Source organism: Triticum urartu, chromosome 7, assembly GCF_003073215.2.
Source record: "Triticum urartu cultivar G1812 chromosome 7, Tu2.1, whole genome shotgun sequence".
In the NCBI taxonomy this organism is placed as follows: domain Eukaryota; kingdom Viridiplantae; phylum Streptophyta; class Magnoliopsida; order Poales; family Poaceae; genus Triticum; species Triticum urartu.
This window is the reverse complement of record NC_053028.1, coordinates 529,608,036-529,621,981: the sequence shown is the minus strand read 5'-3', so window position 1 is coordinate 529,621,981 and position 13,946 is coordinate 529,608,036. Positions and strand designations below refer to the sequence as shown.

Sequence of the window (13,946 nt, the reverse complement as noted above, 5' to 3'; positions counted from 1 at the left end):
AGTTGCTGAAAATTTACAGAATAACCCTCCAGGATAGGATATTCACCCATAGGTCTAGAATCACGCCGTGCAACCGTTCGATCTCAGATCCAAGGGCTCTCGGAAGCGCGTATCATGGGAGAATGGAAAGCTTCGTATCACCTGTAATTTTCCCGACGCTTGACATGACATCAAAAGCCATTTAATTGGGCGTCGACTAGACATGACATCTAATTGGGCCCCCATAGTACTGTACATGAATCCATTTATCCACCAGGCAAGCCACTACCCTCCCATTCGCACACACCCCCACTCGACATTCACTACACCACAACACTTGATTGGGGGCAGTTAACTACCGGGAAAATATCAGAACTGGGGCAAACCATCTGTCGGGGATCGTGTTACTGCCGGCAGAAGTACTTAAAGGCGGACAAACTGCTGGGAGAAATACATACAAGAAGGCACTAATTAAGGTCACCCTATCTGCCGACACAACGAAACCCTGGCCCGTAGTCTGCTCGGAGGCCCATAGCAAGAGACCTAAAGTTATTGGGCCAAGCGCGCGAAGAAGCCCAAACTGTTCGCACCAAAAGAAATATAGCCGCCGGCCCGACCAGTTTCCCCCAAACCGAACCCTCGTCCCCAACCCTCCTTCCCAACCAACGCCGCCGCCGCCACGACCAAGCCCTCCACCGCCGAGCCCCTCCACCCACGACGGCGACTTCCGCCACCGACTCCCTCCGCGCACGACGGTGACTTCCACCACCGACTCCCTCCGCCGCAGGTTGCTACCATACTCGTCCTCGCCAAGGTCGACGTCGAGCGCCACCGGTTCGCCGCACCTACTGCCGCTCCTCTGCTCCTTGGTCCCCGCACGAGCTCACGCGCAGCAAGCACGCGCCACTCCCCCATGGCGTCGTCGCCGCGGCCTATCCCCAGCGCCGCCCCTGCTGCTGGCCCTCATCGGCCGAGCGCCTCACAGCTGGTCCGCCGCCGACCTCCGTCCGCCTCTGCGCCCATGGACGGCTTCCATCCCCCGACTCTAGTCATCGACGCCTCGCCTAGCCTGCGCCATGGCCCTTGGCCGCTGCACCGCCACCGCGTCGGAGATTTTTCGTCCTTTCCCTAGGTCGCTCCAGGAGCTCGAGGCCCAGCATTGCCCCAGATCGGCCAACTCCCAAGCCTCCTCCACCGCCTGCTGCTGCTTTGCTCCTCCGGCGGCTGCAGCAAGAGCCATTCCTGCTGTTGGCGCTCTCCACTGACTACGAGTCCGAAAAATCAATCGCAAGGTAAGCCTTTCATGATGCATTCTTTTTTTGGCAGCATGATGTATGTATGGATTGTATGAACCAGAAAAAAACATTTGAGTTGGATTGATGTATGTGCAGGAGCTTGGGGTCATCTCTCGTGCAATGCACTCTATTTGATTTGGTTTTGATGTATGACTGTATGACAGATTGACCCTCTCAAGTCCCACTTATGCCTTTTTTAATTATAGATCAAATTAATGAATACATTCAGTTTCTTTTGGATGATGCACCTAAATACAGTCAAGTGTGTAGTGATTAGAAATTTTGTATACTTATCCATTGCAGCAAATGCCTGAATTTTGTGTTAGTCATGCATGGGAGTGTGAATCTGTAACGGGATTTTTTTGCTTCATCTAATCTTTTCAATGCACAACGTACAGGTGAGGCTAGAACTAATGGGAATAATAGCTAAAAATGCAACAAACATATCTGGAAATGAAGCAGGGAAGATATAAGAGAGTTGTTGAAGTAGAGAAGCGGCATACCGTGAAGGGCACGAGCTGTTGCGCGAGGAGTTCACAGAGCCACTGCATGGTTTTTCTTCTGAGGTATATATGTTGTAAGCATGCTGTTTCTAAGAGATGAGCCTTCTCATTGGCTTTACTTTGTGTTGCTTCTGTAGATAGTCTTAGATATGTCGTATGTCGGAGGAAGGCTCATGCTAGTGGGCATGGCTGGCTCTGAGAAAAGCTGCAGGACAAATTGGACATGAAGCCAAATCTGAGCTGTGCATTTTTACGGAACATTATAGTTGAATGTTTTTTGAGTTTCTCTTTGAAAAAATTATTGGCATTTGTTGCAGACTAATGAGAAGCAAATTGCAAATTCAGTTAATATTTCTTTTGCACATCTGCTTCATAACACTGATTAGTCTTGCGTAGACATGAAGAATTAATCAAGGGAACATGACACTGATGCAGGTGGTGGAGTTGATTGCCAACAGTGAACCACATGTTCCATTCTCGGACACCAAGCTCACAATGTTATTTCGGGTACGTGATAACCACAATACCACATGTCATTTCTATACATCTTCCTCTTATCAGTACTTAGCTCAAAGCTTATGTCTCTTCAATGGAATTTCAGCAATGTGCTACTCTATTAATGAATACTTCCTCCATTCGGAAATACTTGTCCTAGAATAGTTGTATTTCTAGGACAAGTATTTCCGGATGTAGGTAGTATTTATTTTTTCTGAGACATGTTGGCATTTTTATGCCTTAGGAGCCATATATTAAAAAACCTTTGTACTCAGATGTATTGTAGGATTACAAATTAAAAGTTAGTAAAGCATGAACACTAATAGTCAGTGTAGTTTCTGTTCCTTTGCAGATTGTACAGACCTTTATTTTTACTTACACTACAGAATAACAATGTATAACTGAAGTGTTAACTTGGATTTATTGTGTCCTTTAAATTTCGTAAGGTGGGGAAGGAGGAGATGCGAACAATGTGTGGACGAAGATGGCAACTTGCATTCATAAGGTGGCCTCGGAGGAGCTTGGAGTGTCCCGGGGAAGGAGAAGCGAAGATAAGGATACCTGGTGGTGGAATGATGATGTCCAGAAGGCGATTAAAGAAAAGAAAGATTGCTTCAAATGCCTATACCTGGATATGAGTGCAGACAACATAGAGAAGTACAAGATGGCGAAGAAGGCCGCAAAGCGAGCTGTTGGTGAAGCAAGGGGTCGGGCATATGAGGACCTCTACCAACGGTTAGGCACGAAGGAAGGTGAAAGGGACATCTATAAGATGGCCAAGATCCGAGAGAGGAAGATGAGGGACATTGGCTAAGTCAAATGCATCAAGGACGGAGCAGGCCAACTCTTGGTGAAGGGCGAGGAGATTAAGCATAGATGGCGGGAGTACTTCGACAAGCTGTTCAATGGGGAGAATGAGAGTTCTACCATTGAACTGGACGACTCCTTTGATGAGACCAGCATGCATTTTGTGCGGCGAATCCAGGAGTCTGAGGTCAAGGAGGCTTTAAAAAGGATGAAAGGAGGCAAGGCGATGGGCCTTGATTGTATCCCCATTGAGGTGTGGAAAGGTCTCGGGGACATAGCGATAGTATGGCTAACCAAGCTTTTCAACCTCATTTTTCGGGCAAACAAGATGCCAGAAGAATGGAGACGGAGTATATTAGTACCAATCTTCAAGAACAAGGGGGATGTTCAGAGTTGTACTAATTACCGTGGAATTAAGCTGATGAGCCATACAATGAAGCTATGGGAGAGAGTCAGTGAGCACCGCTTAAGAAGAATGACAAGCGTGACCAAAAATCAGTTTGGTTTCATGCCTGGGAGGTCGACCATCGAAGCCATTTTCTTGGTACGACAACTTATGGAGAGATATAGGGAGCAAAAGAAGGACTTGCATATGGTGTTCATTGACTTGGAGAAGGCCTATGATAAGATACCGCAAAATGTCATGTGGTGGGCCTTGGAGAAACACAAAGTCCCAGCAAAGTACATTACCTTCATCAAGGACATGTACGATAATGTTGAGACAAGTGTTCGAACAAGTGATGTCGACACTGATGACTTCCCGATTAAGATAGGACTGCATCAGGGGTCAGCTTTGAGCCCTTATCTTTTTGCATTGGTGATGGATAAGGTCACAAGGGATATACAAGGAGATATCCCATGGTGTATGCTCTTTGCGGATGATGTGGTGCTAGTTGATGATAGTCGGACGGGGGTAAATAGGAAGTTAGAGTTATGGAGACAAACCTTGGAATCGAAAGGGTTTAGGCTTAGTAGAACTAAAACCGAGTACATGATGTGCGGTTTCAGTACTACTAAGTGTGAGGAGGAGGTTAGCCTTGATGGCCAGGTGGTACCTCAGAAGGACACCTTTCGGTATTTGGGGTCAATGCTGCAGGAGGATGGGGGTATTGATGAAGATGTGAACCATCGAATCAAAGCCGGATGGATGAAGTGGCGCCAAGCTTCTGGCATTCTCTATGACAAGAGAGTGCCACAAAAGCTAAAAGGCAAGTTCTACAGGACGGCGGTTCGACCCACAATGTTGTATGGCGCTGAGTGTTGGCCGACTAAAAGGCGACATGTTCAACAGTTAGGTGGTACCTCAGAAGGACACCTTTCGGTATTTGGGGTCAATGCTGCAGGAGGATGGGGGTATTGATGAAGATGTGAACCATCGAATCAAAGCCGGATGGATGAAGTGGCGCCAAGCTTCTGGCATTCTCTATGACAAGAGAGTGCCACAAAAGCTAAAAGGCAAGTTCTACAGGACGGCGGTTCGACCCACAATGTTGTATGGCGCTGAGTGTTGGCCGACTAAAAGGCGACATGTTCAACAGTTAGGTGTGGCGGAGATGCGTATGTTGAGATGGATGTGTGGTCACACAAGGAAGGTCGAGTCCGGAATGATGATATACGAGATAGAGTTGGGGTAGCACCAATTGAAGAGAAGCTTGTCCAACATCGTCTGAGATGGTTTGGACATATTTAGCATAGGCCTCCAGAAGCTCCGGTGCACAGTGGACGGCTAAAGCATGCGGAGAATGTCAAGAGAGGGCGGGCTGAATTTGACATGGGAGGAGTCCGTTAAGAGAGACCTGAAGGATTGGAGTATCACCAAAGAGCTAGCTATGGACAGGGGTGCGTGGAAGCTTGCTATCCATGTGCCAGAGCCATGAGTTGGTTGCGAGATCTTATGGGTTTCACCTCTAGCCTGCCCCAACTTGTTTGGGACTAAAGGCTTTGTTGTTGTTGTTGTTGTTGTTTAAATTTCATTTAAGTTCTTGAAAGCTATTCTTGAAACATATGTCCAGAGCTATCATATTTACTCCATTTACTCTCCTTTTAAACACTTATGTGAATGATGATTGGAGCCTCATGCATGGATACGTAATGATCTCATCAGATATATGCTTCATGCTTGATTTTGCTGCAGGTTTACTACAGAGGTAACTAGCTGATTGCGTTCATATTCCATCTAGTATCCTAATTGTTTTGTATGTTCATTCTGATATTCTACAGGTTCTTGGAAGATTCACAAGTTGCTGGAGCTTTGGAAGATCCACAAGTTGCTAGAGCTTTGGAAGACCTACAAGTTGATGGAGTGTTAATCAATATGTAATATGCCTTGTTTGTTTGTTGGACCTGGGATATTGCCAGCTTACTCTACTAATTTTGGTCGTTCTTTTTTTGTCACATAAGTCATTGTATGCCTGTTTTGTATGTGAGGCACAATTTCTCTATAACTTATGTAAATTTTCATGTGTGGTACAATGTGCTTATATATGTTTGTCTCATGTATAAATCTAGAAAAAATGAATTTTGTCTGTTCAAGTTTATTGAATAAAGTTTAGGTTCTGTATAAAGGCAGGAACATATTGTGATTGAATATTAAATAGGGAAGATGTTGATTAGAATGGCCTAGAACAAAACATGAGGGCAAACTATCTGCCGGGTAAACTTGTTTGTGCCGGCAGTTTAACTGCCGGCAAGTTCATCCTTCGGGGCAGGGAAACTGCTGGGAATAGTTATCTGCCGGGAGAAGTTATTGCCGGTAGCCGTTCTCATGGCAGTTCTTTCTGTCGGGAGAAATCCTCTCCCGGCAGTTTACCTGCCCCCTCAAGTGCTTTCTCCCGGCAGTTTTATTGCCCCTGCATTGGTGTTGTGGTGTAGTGATTTTTACAATCGATAAACCGCTCCTAGTCGCCCCGTCCTTTTACATTACGGCAGTTCCACTAATCCTAACCCTCCTCCCAAATCCATGGCGTCCCAAATCTCCAAGATCGGCGGTGAGTACAAGGTTAGAACCATCATCGGCGATGAGTTCGACGTCATCTACACCCGTTCTTCCACAACAGTGAAAGAATGCCTTGCTCGCTTCAAACGCATGTTCGAAAACTCAAATGATGAGTGGGTCGCTGGGCTAGATGTTGAGTACACCACAGTCCTGGGAAGCGAGAAGAAACTAAAGGAGGCAAAGAAGAAGAAGCCCGCCGTGATCCAGGTTTGCGTGCATGACTTATGCTTGGTCTACCACATATGCCATGCCGATGTTGAGTGCGAGGAATTTAAGGACTTCCTCAAGGGCGGCCGAGTCAAATTCGTTACTGTAGACTTTAGGAACGACAAGGAAGTCCTAGGTCGGATAGGCCTCGTTGTAGGCGACCCCTTCGAACTCCGGAAGGAAGGGCTAGTGCCCTCCCTTGACCAGCCTTCAATGCTGAACTTGGCAGGAGCCACGGTTCATCCTATGTACGGTAAACTGAAGAAAGCTCTGCACACGTTTCATCGTGCATGGCAGTGGACTGTACTAGATATAGACCACATCCACTACACTGCAATGGATGGCTACCTTTGTTTCAATATCTACAAAGGTTGGATGAAGAGCAAGAGCCAAGTGTGCGGTTCAAGCAAAGAAGTATCGCCCAAGAGGAAGAGGGACAAGGACGAAGTCGAGGACGTGGACGAGGACTCCGAGTAAGGTGGTAGTGTCGTTGCTCATGGTGGTTCTAATGCAGTGTCTACCGGATTAGTTGCTTAGTTTAATTTCTGGTGTGCTTAGTTTTATTTGAGGGGTGTGTTGTGCTGAGCCCCCAGCAGAACTATGTTATGTTTCTTCTCATTATATTTCGTACATTTCATCTTTTAGTTGGTATAGTACTACCACTCGTTTCTTGACATTATATACGTACAATATATATGGCCAACATCATATAGCCAGCAGTTTAGTTGTCAAAGAAGTTCAGGGTGCTTAGTTTTGTCAAAGAATTCCAGGGTGCTTAGTTTTATTTGAGGGGTGTGTTGTTCTGGACACCATTAACTTATCATTGTGAGAATCGGCTTATTTTTGTCATGTAACATGGTCAATGGGTTTGACGTGAAAATAAGAATGTCTAATGGCATTTTTGAGAAAACATCTAACTTAACAATGGCATTTTTTTAGATATCTAATTGCATTTTTTGAGCAGGCATCTCACGGATCGATGGCATTTTTTGCTGTCCGATTTGGAAGGCGCACACATTAACAATCAACAAAGTCATTTTGGAACAAGTGATGTCACGTTACAATCGGAAACAAAAGTATTATTGAAACCGTGGGCGTTCTATTTCCCATTTACGTGCCGCCATGTGTCCCCTTTTTTATTAGCTAGGAGGCGCCGTGCAGGGTAGCTATTTGAATACAGGAGGCGTGCCATCAGACCCCTGCGCGTGCTTATCGGGAGGAGAGCCCTTTGATCTCCATCTGCCGTCCACCTCTCTCCCAAGGTCTCCATTAATGGCGCCCGAGCCTCTGTTTAATGGCGTGGCAATGTCTCACTCGACTGAGATTTAAGAGAGAAAAAAGAAAATCTGAAAAGAAAATTTTGCACGGATCTTGATGTAAGATCCGACGGACCTATATAGCATCCACTGTGACTTAAAGCAAGACTGATGAATATATATAAGGACGACGAGAGTGGATAATAATTGTCTTACATAATTAGGAAGATAACTAAAAAAGCCACATGCGGCTACGCCCGAAATACACAAGGGCAAAAGAAGAAGGAAGACACATACAACGATCTGGCTCGCTGATCTCTACTTCCTTTATGCACCGCAGGTCGCGGAGACTAGTTCTCGTGGCGGACGATGATCTCTTTCATCAGTTTCATGTCCTTAATACGCTGCTTGGCAGCATCCATGGATTCCTCCACCATCTTGTTGCACTCGATGCGGAGCATGGCATTCTCGTCCATAAGTTTCTTGATGATGACGCCCGTCTTCTGCAACACGACAGCGGTCTCCTCCTCCTGCTTCGCTCTTCCGGCGATCTTCGCCCTTAGCAGGTCGCGCTCGCCCCGGAGCTTCGCATTGCCCTCCCCCAGTTGCCGGATGACGCCGGTAGCCTCGTCCTGCATCCTTGCCCAGCCGGAGATCTGATCCATCTGGCTATGGACTATCGCATGCATGCGCCTATAAGAGTCCTCGCCTGCCCGCGAGAAATTTTCCCAAGTCGTCGCGGTGCGGCGGGACCTCCCTGCTGCTTCGGTTGCGCGGCGGGATATCTCTGCTGCTTCCGCGGCGTGGTCGGACTAGTCTGCTACATCGACGGTGCGGCGGGACCTCCGTGCTGCTTCGGCGGCACGGCGGGACCTCTGTGCTGCTACTGCAGCGCGGCTGGACATGTCGGCTGCTTTCGCGGCGAGGCGGGACATCTCTTGTGCTTCCTCTTCCATGCTCACCTCTCCCTGGTGGAAATCTCTCGACCTAGAACTCACGCTGGCTATGGCTTGACTGACTTGATTGTTTTTTGTGGATGAGGAGTTGAGGAGGAATGTGCAGTCATCTTAGCATAGTAGTATTTATAACCGAGTAGGAGTACTACTAATACGCTCCTAAGTGGGAAACCGTTTAGGTTGTGATCGGTGTGAACAGGTTTGCAATTAAATATAGCGTGGTAGTACTAGTAATTTGGAATGTGACGATACACGCTCAAAATTTATTGACGGTTCTAGTTTCAAAGTGCGGCACTATTTCCGGATGGCGTAACGTCGACACGTTTTCTCGGCCGTGGTGTAGCATACGCCATGGTACTAGTTCTTTTTCTACTGCTGTGTACGTGCAAAAACTGGCACCGTCGGATACATATCTTATGCTTGGCGTTCGACAGGAATAGCCTCGTGGCGAGCTATAGACTAGTCTTTTTTTAGACGCATTACACCAATCTCTCGGGACTTCTTGCACGCACCATCACTGCTCCCTAGGTCGATGCCACCCACATCCAGTTGTACTCTCTCACACACGCATGCACTCGTCCTCTCTCACACACGCATTTGTAGCTTCGAATTGTAGTGTTCTCAACCATCTGATTGGCTCTATCATAGGTTTCACATTGCTCCTTGGCCTTGAGATTGAGATGTTTTAAACGCGGAGGCTAAGATGGAGGCATGAGGTTTTGGTTAATGTGCGGGCCGCACACGGCACCAACACGACACGAGCTTCGTCTGCCTGGTACGCATGCAGTCGGGTGAGTTGTCCAAGTATAGACACAACCAGGCCCTCGTTGGTATCCGCGCCTCGACTCTGGCTGGTCATAGTGGAGAGTAACATAGACCAGTTACTAGTCTATGTTACTAGTACCTTCATAGTGGGTAGTGTCATATAGTATATGCATAATTTGGCGACGAGCGCTCTCTATATGTACCAGCTTTTTTCTTTAATTACATCTTGTTAGTTTTGCTCCATGGCGCTATCCATCGATACTACTACTATACAAATGTATACATTTTTTAAAAGGCTAGAGGGCGGGGCAGTCTAGCTCGGTCCTTTTCACGAGAGGCGAGGGCCTTTGTGATTTGACAGCTCATTACTGATAACCCACAAGTATAGGGGATCGCAACAGTTTTCGATAAGTAAGAGTGTCAAACCCAACGAGGAGCTAAAGGCAGAACAAATATTCCCTCAAGTTCTATCGACCACCGATACAACTTTACGCACGCTTGATGTTCGCTTTACCTAGAACAAGTATGAAACTAGAAGTACTTTGTAGGTGTTGTTGGATAGGTTTGCAAGATAATAAAGAGCATGTAAATAAAAAGTAGGGGCTGTTTAGATAAAGACACAACTAAATTAGGTTTAGTAGAGAGCTTATTGTTACGAGAAAGTTATTTGTCCTTAGGCAATCGATAACTAGACCGGTAATCACTATTGCAATTTTATTTGAGAGAGAGGCATAAGCTAACATACTTTGTCTACTTGGATCATATGCACTTATTATTGGAACTGTAGCAAGCATCCGCAGCTACTAAAGATCATTAAGGTAAAACCCAACCATAGCATTAAAGCATCAAGTCCTCTTTATCCCATACGCAACAACCCCCTTACTCGGATTTGTGTTTCAGTCACTCACGCAACCCACTATAAGCGAATCATGAACGTATAGCAACACCCTACAGCGGGGATCCCTCACGCTTGTGCGACACAAAGAGCACCATATGACAGCACCAATAATAAAACATGCAACTCAAACCAATCTTGATCATCAAATAGCCCATAGGACAAAACAGATCATAGGATAGCCATACATCATTGGGAAATAATATATAGCGTTGACCACCATGTTTAAGTAGAGGTTACAACGGGTAAGAGAGAGGTTACACCACTGCATAGAGAGGGGAAGAGTTGGTGTTGATGGCGGTGAAGTTGTTGGTGAAGATTGCGGTGATGATGATGGCCCCAAGTGGCACTCCGGCGCCCCCGGAAGCGAGGGGGAGAGAGCCCCCTTCTTCTTCTTCTTCCTTGACCTCCTCCCTAGATGGGAGAAGGGTTTCCCCTCTGTTCCTTGGTCTCCATGGCATGGGAGGGGCGAGAGCCCCTCCGAGATTGGATCTCTCTCTCTCTCTCTCTCTCTGTCTCTCTCTGTTTCTGCGTTCCCAGATTCTTCCCTTTCACCATTTCTTATATTCCCGGAGATCCGTAACTCCGATTGGGCTGAAATTTTAACACGATCTCTATCCGGATATTAGCTTTCTTGTGGCGAAAGAAGGGCATCAACCGCCTTACAGGGTGGCCACGAGGGTCAGGGGCGCGTCCCCCTTCCTCATGGGCCCCTCGAGCACCGTCTCGCATGGATTTTTCTTCCCAAAAATCATATTATTCCAAAAAAAATCTCCGTCAGTTTTTATTCCATTTGGACTCCGTTTGATATGGATATTCTACGAAACAAAAAACATGCAACAAACAAGAACTGGCACTGGGCACTGGATCAATATGTTAGTCCCAAAAATAGTATAAAAAGTTGCCAAAAGTATATGAAAGTTGTAGAATATTGGCATGGAAGAATCAAAAATTATAGATACGACGGAGATGTATTAGCATCCCCAAGCTTAATTCCTGCTCGTCCTCGAGTAGGTAAATGATAAAAAAGATAACTTTTGATGTGGAATGCTACCTAGCATAATCTTGATCACATATCTAATCATGGCATGAATATTAAGATATGAGTTATTCAAAGCAATAGTCTATCATTTGACATAAAAACAATAATACTTCAAGCCTACTAATAAAGCAATCATGTCTTTTCAAAATAACATGGCCAAAGAAACTTATCCCTACAAAATCATATAGTCTGTCTATGCTCCATCTTCACCACACAAAATATTCACATCATGCACAACCCCGATGACAAGCCAAGCAATTGTTTCATACTTTTGACGTTCTCAAACCTTTTCAACTTTCACGCAATACATGAGCGTGAGCTATGGACATAGCACTATAGGTGGAATAGAATGGTGGTTGTGGAGAAGACAAAAAGTAGAAGATAGTCTCACATCAACTAGGCGTATCAACGGGCTGTGGAGATGCCCATCAATAGATATTAATGTGAGTGAGTAGGGATTGCCATGCAATGGATGCACTAGAGATATAAGTGTATGAAAGCTCAAACTGAAACTAAGTGGGTGTGCATCCAACTTTCTTGCTCATAAAGACCTCGGGCGTTTGAGGAAGCCCATCATCGGAATATACAAGCCAAGTTCTATAATGAAAATTCCCACTAGTATATGAAAGTGATAACTCAAGAGACTCTCTATATGAAGAACATGGTGCTACTTTGAAGCACAAGTGTGGTAAAAGGATAGTAACATTGCCCCTTCTCTCTTTTTCTCTCATTTTTTGGGCCTTCTCTTTTTTGGCCTTTCTCTTTTTTTTCTTTTTCCTTTTTTTTATTTTTTGTCCAGAGTCTCATCCCGACTTGTGGGGGAATCATAGTCTCCATCATCCTTTCCTCACTGGGGCAATGCTCTAATAATGATGATCATCACACTTTTATTTACTTACAACTCGATATTACAACTCGTTACTAGAACAAAGATAAGACTCTATATGAATGCCTTTCTGGCGGTGTACAAAGATAAGACTCTATATGAATGCCTTTCTGACTCTATATGAACAAAGATAAGACTTTTATTTACTTACAACTCGATATTACAACTCCGGCGGTGTACATAATTAATTAAGTTAATTATTTAGTTAATTAATTATGTTTATTAATTTTCTAATCCTTTTTTTGAAACATTCTGGAGGCGGGGCCCTCCTGTCATAGGCACCCAGGGGCCTCACGGGTGCTCCTTAGCGGGCGTGGGCGTGGGGCTAACCGGGGCTTCGCTCCGATGGTGTAGGTGCTGGCGCCGTAGCGCGCAACCAAGGGAAAAGGGACGGCGCGTGGCCCAACGCTGGTGACTGTGGCCGGTACGGGGCGGCGCGGCGAGGCTAGAGCGGCAGAGCCGCGGCAGGCGAGCGGGGAGCGCACGGGGCAGACGATGGTGATAGCAGGCGCGGCTTGGGTCGGCGCACGCGGCGCAGGGGCGGGGCAAGATGAGCGGGAGCGGCCGCGGGCGCTGGCAATGGTAGCAGCGGCTCTGCAGGCGGGCAGGCAGGGGCGCGCGAGGGCTCCTGCGGGTGGTGCCGGAAGGGCGGCGTGATCGGTGAGCGAGGGGACGAGGGCGTGGGTGGCTGCGGCACTAGGCAGCGAGCGCGCGGTGGTGGCCCGGGGCAGGCGGGCGATGTGAGGAGCGGGCGAAGCGCGGCGGCTGCCGGAGAGGCATGGCTTGGGAGCGGCGATGGCAGCAGCTAAAGCAGTAGCGGCAGCGCGAGCAGAACCAGCAGCGAGGCGTGCGGGGCGTGAGGCTGCGATGCGGGGCATGCGGGATTGCGTGTAGCGCATGACGGAGGAAGTGCAGGTACGCCGGGACAGGGCCGGGGCGAGTGCGGTGACCGCAAGCGAGGCCGCGGTGGCCGGAGGAAGTGAGGACGGCGCGGGGGCAGAGAGGGGGCTACGAGCAGGGCGGTAGTGTCCGCGAGCACGGCACGAGCACAACGGACTAGTGGGCGGGCGAGGGAGGCAGAGAGAAGAAGGGGAGGGGGCTCACAGAGCCCTGTAGTTGAGCGAGGCAGGCTCGGGGAGGAGTCGGGGTCGGGCGATGGGGCGGCGGCGTCGCGTCAGGGTCGGGCGTCGGGGATCGGCGGCGGCGTTCGTGCCCCGATCTAGAATGGATCGGGTGGGGGGGAAGAGGGAGAGGGCGAACGAGTGGGGGTAGTGAGGGTGTCGGTTAGGGTTTGGGGGAGTGGTGGAGTAGGTGTAGTGGGGTGTTGGGCCGGCCTGGTGGGCTGGCCGACTGGGTCGGTTGGGCCAGGTGGGCTGGGCCGCCTGGTCCAGTGGGTGGGGGGTTCTCTTTTTTTTGTTTTTTGTTAGTTTTGTTTTCCCTTTTGTTTATTTTTTTCTATTTATTTGTTTTCTTTTAGTCTTTAATGTATTTTAGTTTAAATGAAATACAAAACAACTTCTAAATTAGTCTTATCTTTAAACCCACCGCCACAAAAAGTTTGACCCCTAATTAAGATGTTTTAATATTATATAATTTATAAAAGTCATTTAATTAATGTTTTAGCTGTTGTTTTAATTACCTGAGTGCATTTAACTATGTTATAAAAATGTGGTTTCTCCACCACAATTGACTATGCATTATGTGGCTCACTCCGAACACTTTAGTTTTAATGTTTTTGAAAACTTTTGTTGTTTGTCATATTTTGAATTTGAATTTGAATCATTTTTTTGAACTAACACGAGATCATCAATAGTAATTGAAGTGACGTGGCACCATTAACACGGAATTACTATAGCTTAAATATC

The 13,946-nt window shown here is 47.0% G+C and overlaps 1 long non-coding RNA gene across 3 annotated transcripts; it reads left to right on the top strand.

Moving 5' to 3' along the window:
* The first annotated feature begins 595 nt into the window (after positions 1 to 595).
* On the top strand, positions 596 to 5,675 carry LOC125521879. Of its 3 annotated transcripts, none has more exons than XR_007289480.1 (4): positions 596 to 1,271; positions 1,673 to 1,840; positions 2,174 to 2,284; positions 5,300 to 5,675. It is a non-coding gene; the product is annotated as an uncharacterized LOC125521879 (long non-coding RNA). The 3 variants fall into 3 exon arrangements; XR_007289479.1 differs by lacking the exon at positions 5,300 to 5,675 and adding an exon at positions 2,719 to 3,209 and having other exon boundaries at positions 2,213 to 2,284; XR_007289478.1 differs by lacking the exon at positions 5,300 to 5,675 and adding an exon at positions 2,719 to 3,209.
* The last annotated feature ends 8,271 nt before the right edge of the window (positions 5,676 to 13,946 follow it).